Here is a 7,618-nt window from a genome sequence, read left to right on the forward strand (position 1 = left end):
AGTACTGCCTGACCGGTCAAAGGACCCAATAACTCTCTAGCGGTAGTATCTCAGCAGGTGGCCGGTGACTTGGTCAACCTAGAGGTTTCCAATGTAGCGCAATCTGGCCAGTCAAAGGATCCAGTACCTCTCTAGAGATAGTATCACAACAAGTGTCCGGTGCCTTGACCAATCTGGAGGGATCCAATGTAGCACAAGCTGGCCAGTCAAAGGACCCAATACCTCTCTAGCAATAGTATCACAACAGGTGGCCGATGCCTTGGCCAAACTAGAGGGATCCAATATAGCACAATCTGGCCAGACAACAGACCCAATAACACTAGCGGTAGTATCTCAACAGGTGGCCGGTGCCTTGGCCAACCTACGGGGATCCAATGTAGCAAAATCTGGCCAGTCAACGGACCCAATAACTCTCTAGCGGCAGTATCTCAAGGGGTGACCAGTGCATTGGCCAAACTAGAGGGTTCCAATGTAGCAAAATCTGGCCAGTCAAAGGATCCAGTACCTCTCTAGAGATAGTATCACAACAGGTGGACGATGCCTTGGCAAAACTAGAGGGATCCAATGTAGCACAATCTGGCCAGACAACGGACCCAAAAACACTAACGGTAGTATCTCAACAGGTGGCCAATGCCTTGGCCAACCTAGGGGGATCCAATGTAGCACAATCTGGCCAGTCAAAGGACCCAATACCTCTCTAGTGGTAGTATCTCATGGGGTGACTGGTGCCTTGGTCAACCTAGAAGGATCCAATGTAGCACAATCTGGCCGTCAAAGGACCCAATACCTCTCTAGCGATAGTATCTCAACAGGTGTTCGGTGCCTTGACCAACCTAGAGGGATCAAATGTAGCACAATCTGGCTAGTCGAAGGACCCAATACTTCTCTGGTGGTAGTATCTCAAAAAGGTGGCCGGTCACTTGACCAAACTAAAGGGATCCAATGTAGCACAATCTGGCCAGTCAAAGGACCCAATAACACTCTTGCGGTAGTATCTCCACAAGTGACCGGTGCCTTGGCCAAACTAAAGGGATCCAATGTAGCACAATTTGGCCAGTCAAAGGACCCAATAACACTCTCGCGGTAGTATCTCCACAGGTGACCGGTGCCTTGGCCAAACTACAGGGATCCAATGTAGCACAATCTGGCCAGTCAACGGACCCAATAACTCTCTAGTGATAGTATCTCCACAAGTGACCGGTGCCTTGGTCAAAATACGGGGATCTAATGAAGCACAATCTGGCCATTCAAAGGGACCCAATAAGTCTCTAGCAGTAGTATCTCAACAGGTGGCCAGTGCCTTGGCCAAACTAGAGGGATCCAATGTACCATAATCTGGCCAGTCAAAGGATCCAATAACTCTCTAGCGGTAGTATCTCAGCAGGTGGCCGGTGACTTGGTCAACTTAGAGGGTTCCAATGTAGCGCAATCTGGCCAGTCAAAGGATCCAGTACCTCTCTAGCGATAGTATCACAACAGGTGTCCGGTGCCTTGACCAACCTAGAGGGATCCATTGTAGCACAATCTGGCCAGTCAAAGGACCCAATACCTCTCTAGCAATAGTATCACAACAGGTGGCCGATGCCTTGGCCAAACTAGAGGGATCCAATGTAGCACAATCTGGCCAGACAACAGACCCAATAACACTAGCGGTAGTATCTCAACAGGTGGCCGGTGCCTTGGCCAACCTACGGGGATCCAATGTAGCAAAATCTGGCCAGTCAACGGACCCAATAACTCTCTAGCGGCAGTATCTCAAGGGGTGACCAGTGCATTGGCCAAACTAGAGGGTTCCAATGTAGCAAAATCTGGCCAGTCAAAGGATCCAGTACCTCTCTAGAGATAGTATCACAACAGGTGGACGATGCCTTGGCAAAACTAGAGGGATCCAATGTAGCACAATCTGGCCAGACAACGGACCCAAAAACACTAACGGTAGTATCTCAACAGGTGGCCAATGCCTTGGCCAACCTAGGGGGATCCAATGTAGCACAATCTGGCCAGTCAAAGGACCCAATACCTCTCTAGTGGTAGTATCTCATGGGGTGACTGGTGCCTTGGTCAACCTAGAAGGATCCAATGTAGCACAATCTGGCCGTCAAAGGACCCAATACCTCTCTAGCGATAGTATCTCAACAGGTGTTCGGTGCCTTGACCAACCTAGAGGGATCAAATGTAGCACAATCTGGCTAGTCGAAGGACCCAATACTTCTCTGGTGGTAGTATCTCAAAAAGGTGGCCGGTCACTTGACCAAACTAAAGGGATCCAATGTAGCACAATCTGGCCAGTCAAAGGACCCAATAACACTCTTGCGGTAGTATCTCCACAAGTGACCGGTGCCTTGGCCAAACTAAAGGGATCCAATGTAGCACAATTTGGCCAGTCAAAGGACCCAATAACACTCTCGCGGTAGTATCTCCACAGGTGACCGGTGCCTTGGCCAAACTACAGGGATCCAATGTAGCACAATCTGGCCAGTCAACGGACCCAATAACTCTCTAGTGGTAGTATCTCCACAAGTGACCGGTGCCTGGGTCAAAATACGGGGATCTAATGAAGCACAATCTGGCCATTCAAAGGGACCCAATAACTCTCTAGCAGTAGTATCTCAACAGGTGGCCAGTGCCTTGGCCAAACTAGAGGGATCCAATGTACCATAATCTGGCCAGTCAAAGGATCCAATAACTCTCTAGCGGTAGTATCTCAGCAGGTGGCCGGTGACTTGGTCAACTTAGAGGGTTCCAATGTAGCGCAATCTGGCCAGTCAAAGGATCCAGTACCTCTCTAGCGATAGTATCACAACAGGTGTCCGGTGCCTTGACCAACCTAGAGGGATCCATTGTAGCACAATCTGGCCAGTCAAAGGACCCAATACCTCTCTAGCAATAGTATCACAACAGGTGGCCGATGCTTTGGCCAAACTAGAGGAATCCAATGTAGCACAATCTGGCCAGACAAAGGACCCAATAACACTAGCGGTAGTATCTCAACAGGTGGCCGGTGCCTTGGCCAACCTAGGGGGATCCAATGTAACAAAATCTGGCCAGTCAACGGACCTAATAACTCTCTAGCGGCAGTATCTCAAGGGGTGACCGGTGCCTTGGCCAAACTAGAGGGTTCCAATGTAGCACAATCTGGCCAGTCAAAGGACCCAATAACTCTCTAGCGGTAGTATCTCAGCAGGTGGCCGGTGACTTGGTCAACCTAGAAGGATCCAATGTAGCGCAATCTAGCCGTCAAAGGACCCAATACCTCTCTAGCGATAGTATCTCAACAGGTGTTCGGAGCCTTGACCAACCTAGAGGGATCCAATGTAGTACAATCTGGCCCGTCAAAGGACCCAATACCTCTCTAGCGATAGTATCTCAACAGGTGTTCGGTGCCTTGACCAACCTAGAGGGATCAAATGTAGCACAATCTGGCCAGTCGAAGGACCCAATACTTCTCTGGTGGTAGTATCTCAAAAAGGTGGCCGGTGACTTGACCAAACTGAAGGGATCCAATGTAGCACAATCTGGCCAGTCAAAGGACCCAATAACACTCTTGCGGTAGTATCTCCACAAGTGACCGGTGCCTTGGCCAAACTAAAGGGATCCAATGTAGCACAATTTGGCCAGTCAAAGGACACAATAACACTCTCGCGGTAGTATCTCCACAAGTGAACGGTGCCTTGGCCAAACTAGAGGGATCCAATGTAGCACAATCTGGCCAGTCAACGGACCCAGTAACTCTCTAGTGGTAGTATCTCCACAAGTGACCGGTGCCTTGGTCAAAATACAGGGATCTAATGTAGCACAATCTGGCCAGTCAAGGGACCCAATAACTCTCTAGCAGTAGTATCTCAACAGGTGGCCAGTGCCTTGGCCAAACTAAAGGGATCCAATGTACCACAATCTGGCCAGTCAAAGGATCCAATAACTCTCTAGCGGTAGTATTGCAGCAGGTGGCCGGTGACTTGGCGAACCTTGAGGGATCAAATGTACCACAATCTGGCCAGCCAAATGACCAAATACCTCTCTAGCAGTTGTAACTCAACAGGTGGCCAATGCCTTGGCCAACCTAGAGGGATCCGATGTAGCACATTCTGGCCAGTCAAAGGACCAATAGCTCTCTAGTAGTAGTATCTCAACAGGTGGCCGGTGCTTTGTCCAAACTAGAAGAAATCCAATGTAGAACAATTTGGCCAGTCAACGTCCCTAGTAACTCTCTATCAGTAGTATCTCAACAGGTGGCCAGTGCCTTGGCCAAACTAGAGGGATCCAATATACCACAACCTGGCGAGTCAAAGGACCCAATAACTCTCTAGCTATTGTAACTCAATAGGTGGCCGGTGCCTTGGCCAACCTAGAGGGATCCAATGTAGCACAATCTGGCCGGCCAAAGGACCCAATAACTCTCCAGTACAGTAGTAGTATCTCAGCAGGTTGTCAGTGACTTGGCCAACCTAGAGGGATCCAATGTAGCACAATCTGGCCAGTCAAAGGATCCAATAATTCTCTAGTGGTGGTATCTCAACAGGTGACCAATGCCTTGGCCAAACTAGATGGATCCAATTTAGCACAACCTGGCAACTCAATGGACCCAACAACTCTCTAGCGGCAGTATCTCAACAGGTGGCCGGTTGAAGAGTATTGTTGATTAGCAGAGCAGGATTATACTGTATTACAAAAACGAGTTATACGCGTCAAAGGATTGGCGTTTGAATATAAACACAGAAACAGACGATCTGGATTTTATGAAGATTTGTGATAATGTGTGAGGAACATGCGCCCTGTGTACCTTAACAGGAAGAAAAGGGAAATTATGATAATTGAAGATATTAGAAATAATTAGATATAACAGTTTCAAGACTGTCAAACATATTAAAAGTAACATTACAACTCTAGTTCATAATTATTATTATTATCTTTTTTATTATTATTATTATTATTATTATTATTATTATTATTATTATTATTAGTAATGATTTTATTGTTATCATTATTATTATTAGTATTATTATTAATATTATTATTATTATTATTATTATTATTATTATTATTATTATTATTATTATTAGCTAAGCTACAACACTTGTTGGTAAAGCAGGATGTTATAAACTCAAGGGCTCCAACGGGAAAATAGCCCAGTGAGGAAAGGAAAAATGGAATTATTATTATTATTATTATTATTTATTATTGTTATTATCATTATTATTATTAATAATATTGTTATCATTATTATTTTTTATTATTATCATTATAATAATAATAATAATAATAATAATAATTATTATTATTATTATTATTATTATTATTATTATTATTATTATTATTATTATTATTATTATTATGACAAGTTAAGCTACAACCCTATTTGGTGAAGCAGGATGCTATATGCCCAAGGGCTCCAACAGGAAAATATAGCCCAGTGAGAAAGGAAATGAGGAAATAAATAAACTACATAAGAAGCAATGAACAATCAAAATAAAATATTTTAGTTAGTATCACTAAATTAGATACTTCTAATAAGAACTATAAAATTTTCACAAGAGCGTCCAGGCAAACATTCCAAAGTTTGAAACGAAATTTGAATAAATAGATTTGGCGTTGGGGTCTAGGAGGCCATTTAATGGCATTTACAGAATAAATTGGAATATTTGAATAGTGGAAAAGAAGGAAAAAAAGTAATTGTATCTGTAGAACTTACGAAGTTCCAACATGCTGTTAATGTTATTTTTTTTTAACAGGTTGTCATTAGTTCTTTTCTGTAGGTAGTAGGCTGACTAGGGCACCAGTCACCCGTGGAGACACTACCGTTAGAGAGTTATGGGGTCCATTGACTGGCCAGATAGTACTACATTTGATCCATCTCTCTGGTTACGGCTCACTTTCCCTTTGCCTAAGCATACACTGGATATTCTGGTCTTTTCTTTACAGTTTCTCCTCTGTCCTCGTACACCTAACAACAAAGAGATTACCTAACAATTCCTCTTCACCTAAGGAGTTAACTACTGTACTGTATTTATTCAGTGGCTACTTTCCTCTTGGTAAGGGTAGAAAAGACTCTTAAGCTATGGTAAGCAGCTCTTCTAGGAGAAGAACACTATAAAATCAAACTATTGTTCTCTAATCTTAACTAGTGTCATAGCCTCTGTACCATGGTCTTCCACTGTCTTGGGTTAGAGTTCTCTTGCTTGAGGGTACACTTTTCTTTCTAATTTCTCTTCCTCTTGTTTTGTTAAAGTTTTAATAGTTTATAAAAGAAATTTTTATTTTAATGTTGTTACTGTTCTTAAAATATTTTATTTTTCCTTGTTTCCTTCCCTCACTGGATTATTTTCCCTGTTGGGTCCCCCAGACTTATAGCATCCTGCTTTTCCAACTAGAGTTGTAGCTTGGCAAGTAATAATAATAATAATAATAATAATAATAATAATCATAATAATAGTATTAGTAGTAGTAGTCGTCGTAACTAAAAAGCGCTTATTTCTCGAAACCGGCTTGCCTTCAGGTTTCTTTGGTCGACCCTTAGCATGACCTTGACCTTTAACCTAGGACTTTCAAACTGAATCAATTCCACATTTCAACATAACAATTAATCCCTAAAAAGTTTCACTACTCTATGAGCAAAATTGTGGTCAGTAAGTTGTTCGCAAACAAACAAACAGACAAACAGGGGTGAAAAGATAACCTTCCAACTTCGTGGGTGGAGGTCATAATAACAACAACATTTCGGTGAGAAAAAAAAAAGTAGAACAAACAGTTTATATAGTGTATGACCGATCTATTTCAACGTCATATAGTTTATATATTACCTTATTTCCTTTACTCACTGGGCTATTTTCCCAGTTGGAGCCCTTTAACATTCCGCTTTTCCAATCATGGTTGTAGCTTAGCTAATAATAATAATAATAATAATAATAATAATAATAATAATAATAATAATAATAATAATAATAATAATTGGTAGTACTTCAAAAGTTCAAACTTGCAGCAACTGTTTTCATGTTGAAGAGACAGATATAAGTATCTTTTCATTGTTTATGTAAGAAACTTCTGTTTTAATGAAATTACTTCTCTTAAAATATTTTTTTTCAATTGTTCATCACTTCTCATAAAGTTTATTTCCTTTCTCCACTTGGCTATTTTTCCCTGTTGGAAACCTTGGTAATAATAATAATAATAATAATAATAATAATAATAATAATAATAATAATAATAATAACTTCAAGAAAAGGTACTTTGAAAAAAATTGCGAAAGCTCCTGTGTTTTGAAAATATAAAACTCTGGATTTGATTACCCAATAATAATAATAATAATAATAATAATAATAATAATAATAATAATAATAATAATAATAATAATAATAATAATAATAATAATAATTGGTAGAACTTCAAAAGTTCAAACTTGCAGCAACTGTTTTCATGTTGAAGAGGCAGATATAAGTATCTTTTCATTCTTTATATAAGAAACTTCTGTTTTAATGAAATTACTTCTCTTAAAATATTTGTTTTCAATTGTTCATCACTTCTCATAAAGTTTATTTCCTTTCTCCACTGGGCTATTTTTCCCTGCTGGAAACCTTGGTAATAATAATAATAATAATAATAAGAATAATAATAATAATAACAA

Source organism: Palaemon carinicauda, chromosome 6, assembly GCF_036898095.1.
Source record: "Palaemon carinicauda isolate YSFRI2023 chromosome 6, ASM3689809v2, whole genome shotgun sequence".
Lineage (NCBI taxonomy): Eukaryota > Metazoa > Arthropoda > Malacostraca > Decapoda > Palaemonidae > Palaemon > Palaemon carinicauda.